Here is a 4,637-nt window from a genome sequence, read left to right on the forward strand (position 1 = left end):
CCCTCTTGAAAGCTTGTAAGCCAGTCACTTCTTGCCTTTGTAGCTCCCCCACCCCCCATTTTGGGTAGCCAATGTCCAAGTTGCCCATTCCTGTCTACTCTGTGTGTGGAGGGGGTGGGAATGATTTCTCCACATTTTTGTATATTGTAGCTGTTAATATTGCACAAGTACAATTAACAATAATGTTCAATTTTCAGCAAAGTGACCTCCCCATGAAAGCAAGTTTTGAACATGAAAATCTATGCTTATAAAAAATTAAAACTTTCCTTTTCAGCAGTGTAAATATTTCAAAAGAAAACCATTACAAACTTCTCAAGTGTCCTTTCCTCTGGGTGTGTCAGCCTAGTTATATCTAATGTAGAATCCTTCAGAGAGATTTCTGTTTCCCTCTCTTCACTAGATGACTTTTTTTTAGAGCTGGTCTCATGGTTGTCTTTGCTTTCTTCACTGCTATTTCCATTATGTTGTGGCTGACTACTATCTTGAACATCACTCTTTGAACTTGTTTGTTCCTTTTCAGCTTTTTGTTTGGCCCTTTATTTCCTTGATCTTTGGTTTTATTCACTTCCTCATGCTGCCTTTGTTCAGCAAGAAACTTATTTATCACTTGTGTGATCACAGAATCTCCTTCACCAACCAAAAAACAAGTTTCTTAAACTTGTTATACAACATTGTAGACTTTTCCATGATAATCTGACTAACTTTGAATTGCTGTAATTTTTTCTATGTTGTAATCATCTCTGTGTGTTTCTGAGCTTTTTGCATTGTGACATGAAGTGAAGCAAGTTCATCCAAGGCCTCAATACATCTGTTCACATCAAGATTATCAATTTTGAGTGAGTTTTTAATTTCAGCATGTATTCTTTGAAGTCAAGAATCCATTGATGTTTCTTGCATCTTCTCCACTTTTTTAATGTCTGGCTTCTTCCCTTCATCTTTATTCTGCTGCTCAGTTTCCATTTGCTCCTCTTGCTTGCATTTTCTCATGCTTCCCTTTTACCCTATTCCATCTCTGGGCAGTCTGAAAGTTTCTCCCGCCTTTTCTCTTCTTTTCACCTTCTTGATCATCCCCTTCTTCTTCAGAACCAGAGGTTGATGCAACCCCTGCTTTAGGTAAAAATTTCCTTTTGATTCCACTTCTTTCTCCCCCTCTTTTTTGTTAGGCTCTTTTCTTGGTTTATCTTCTTCCTTTTGGCCTTCTTCATCCCTTTTCAACGATTTTTTAGGTTGTTTTTCCTCTTGCCTTTTCTTCTTAGTTTTATCTTCTTCAGTTACCATGTCACTTTCTGAAGGACAAGGCTTTTTTACCATTTTGGGTCAGCCTCTTGGTTTTGGAATCTTGATTTCTGTAGCTGTAGGGCATCCTCTTTTCAGACTCCCTTTTAGATTAACAGATATTACTGCTGTTGTCACTACTCCAGTATCCTCCGTTTCTATTTATTTATTTATTTCTATTTGTTTTTCTGCCTTTCTCTTTCTCCCTCTTCTGGCAGCCTTCCCAGTAGTTACATCAATTGCTTTAGTCACATCTTCATTGCTGTTTTTTTCTTCCTCGTCAGTATCCTCCTTTGAAACACTAGTTTCTTTTTCTTCATCTTCAACATCAGATGATGCATTTGATTGCTTAGTTGAGGCCTGTTGACTAGAAAATTTCACTTTTGGATTGCTATCTTTTTCCCATAAACCTTCATTAAAACCTTTTCGTTTATTTGGCTTGTTGTATTTTTCCTTATTTTCGGAGTAAGGAAATATATCCTTTGGTCCTAGAAGAGCAGTCTCATGAGTTCCAAAAAAGAAAATGGGTAGTTTGTTTGTGGGTGGCTTTACAGCTCCATCAGGAACTTCATCTACCCGAGCTGGCCAATGAGGATAGCCTTTCATCTTGGCGAAGATGAGGTCCCTGGATTTGAAATCGCAAGTCACGTTTCGGGGGTGAAGCCGAGGTCCGTAGCCCAACGAGGAGCCGCAGCCTGTGAGCCGGCAGCGAGGCTGAGCGGGCGGGAGGAGGGGATGCCGTGGGCATGGAGGCTGCAGTGTCGAGGTGGCCGCCTTTGCCTGCGTCCACGCAAGCTACCTGCGCCACCAGCTGCCGAAGAGGCGTCTCAACGGCTCTGAATCACAACCGCCACCGTAGCTGTGCTGCTCCTGCGCGGCTCCCGCTCTGTGCCCGCTAGCACTGGGTCGGAACCAACTGCTCACCGAGGGAGTGGGGAGAAAGCAGCACCCCCCTTAAGGTGTGTGGCTCCGCCGCGGAGCCTCTGAAGACCCTCTAGCGCCAAATTCGCTGCTTTGCCCCAACAACTGCCTCTAGATGGCGAAAGAGACAGCTGTGGATGGATCATATGCTAACTCTTGAAATGATTGCGCATCGGATAATTAATTACTTTTGGTACAATAACTCTGTGTATTCCTTCCATCTCTCTCTCTCTTTTAAGTTTTTATTGTAAATTGAGTGATAGTTTACATGGGAGAGCATCAGCTTTACATTCATCCTGTTGTATTTTGTTTAATTGCAATGAATACAATCCCCTTCATGCACCATCATTCAACAGCATTTGCTTCCAATGCCTCTGTTTTTTTTTTTTTGGGGGGGCGGGGGAGGGCTGTGTACACCAAAACACTCAGGAATATATAACCATTCAAACAATCGAAGGGTATACCCTGCACGCCAGTCCCCTGGCCGCCAGCACACAGTCCCTCTCCCTCCTTTAGTCTAGAGTCCCCATGGCATGGTCTCTCCACGTCGTGGTCTCTGCTTCCATCTCTGGCGTCTCTACTTCTCTGGATAGGATCCCGCACTCCACTCTTCTCTCTTGATGGTCCCAGGGTTCTCCGTTCCTGGACTGCAGGATCAAGCACTCCCCTCCTTTTGTTACAAAACGTATACCTTTAAATTTGCAACATTCACAATTAGTCCTGATAGCAATTATTTACTATTTAAATACAAGAGTCTTATCCCCTTCTTTCACCAGTCCGGTCTGGACAGGTCTTTCCATCTTTTTTGGTGTTTACTACATTATTCAATATTTTGGCAATAGAATCCTTCAGTATTGCAGCCCAAGCGTTCAATTTTCTCTTCAAATTTTTCAGCTTGAAAAATGCTTAGCATGTTCTTCCCTTTTTGGTTTTCTAACTCCAGGCCCTTGCACATTTCATTATAATACTTAATTTTGTCTTCTGGAGCTGTCCTTTGACATTTTCTATTCAGCTTTTTTCCTTCATCATTTCTATCAGTTGCTTTAGCTTTACTACACTCAAGAACAAGTTTCAGAGTCTGTCTGACATTCATTTTGGTATTTTATTTTTTCCCTGCCTTTTTAATAATCTTTTGCTTTTTTCATGTATGATGTTCTGATATCATCCCACAATTCTTGTGCTTTTTGGTTCTAATGCATCAAATCCCTTCTTCTCCTTCTTCTTTTTAAAAGTTTTTATTGTGAACTGAGTAATAGTTTAATGGCATAACATCGTCTGTATGAAACCATCGTTTCATTGCAATGATTACAATCTCCTCCGTGCATCATCATTCAACAGTATTTCCTTCCATTCCCTTTTTTTAGGGGGAGTGATGTACACAAAAACACTCAGAAATATATAATAATTTAAACAACCAAAGGGCACATTCTGCAAACCTGCTTCCTGACCACCGGCACTCTGTCCCTCTCTTCCATGTCCTTGTCTCTGCCTCTGTCTCTGATGTCGCTACTTCTCTGGATGTTGTTGTTGTTATGCGCCGTGGAGTAGGTTCTGACTCATAGCGACCTTGTACAGGGTTTCTGAGGCTGTGAATCTTTATGGGAACAGAACACCTCATCTTTCTTCCGCGGAGCAGCTGGTAGTTTCGAACTGCTGACCTTAAGGTTCACAGCCTGATTTGTAACCTTCTCTGGATAGGGTCCCACATTTTGCTTGTGCTTTTCTCCCTTGATGGTCCTAGGGTCCTCTGTTTCTGGACTGTAAGATTAACTACTCACCATTTTTGTAACAAAACTTTTACCTTTACAGTTGTGGCAGTTGCAATTATTCATTATAACAATTACTCACTATTGAATCATAAGAATCTTATCCCCATCTCTTTTCACCAGACCCATCTAGACAAGATGGAAACTATCCAGTGGGTCTCTACCTTCCTCTGCACACTCTTTTATATTTTTAAATGGGAAAAATGACATCATATATATATAGATAAATATAATAAAGTTTTATTGTGAATTATGTGATAGTTTACATGGGAGAACATTAGTTTTACATTCATCCTATCATATATTGTTTCATTGCCATGGTTACAATCCCCTCCATGCAGCATCAACCAACTAAAGGGTATACCCTGCAAGCCCCTCTCCCTCTCTGGATCTATAGTCCCCAGCCACTCAATCTCTCCACGTTGTCATCTCTGCCTCTATCTCTGGCATCACTGCTTCTCTGGGTAGGGTCCCACATCTGCTCTTCTCCCACACTCAGCTTCTAGACTGAAAAGTTAATCACTCCCATCCTTGCTACAAAACGTCTACCTTGACATTTCCAACCCTCACAATCAGTCCTGATAACAATTATTCACTATTGTATCACAAGAGACCTATCTGCATTTCCTTTCATCAGCCCTGCCTGGACAGATTGGATATTACTCAGTGGAGATT

General features: G+C 41.5%; 1 pseudogene; it reads right to left on the reverse strand.

Annotated features, from left to right (window-relative positions):
• Window positions 1-287: 287 nt before the first annotated feature.
• Window positions 288-4,637, reverse strand: part of LOC102814731 — a 60,876-nt pseudogene continuing 56,526 nt past the window's right edge.

Source organism: Chrysochloris asiatica, unplaced genomic scaffold, assembly GCF_000296735.1.
Source record: "Chrysochloris asiatica unplaced genomic scaffold, ChrAsi1.0 scaffold00118, whole genome shotgun sequence".
Taxonomy (NCBI): Eukaryota; Metazoa; Chordata; class Mammalia; order Afrosoricida; family Chrysochloridae; genus Chrysochloris; species Chrysochloris asiatica.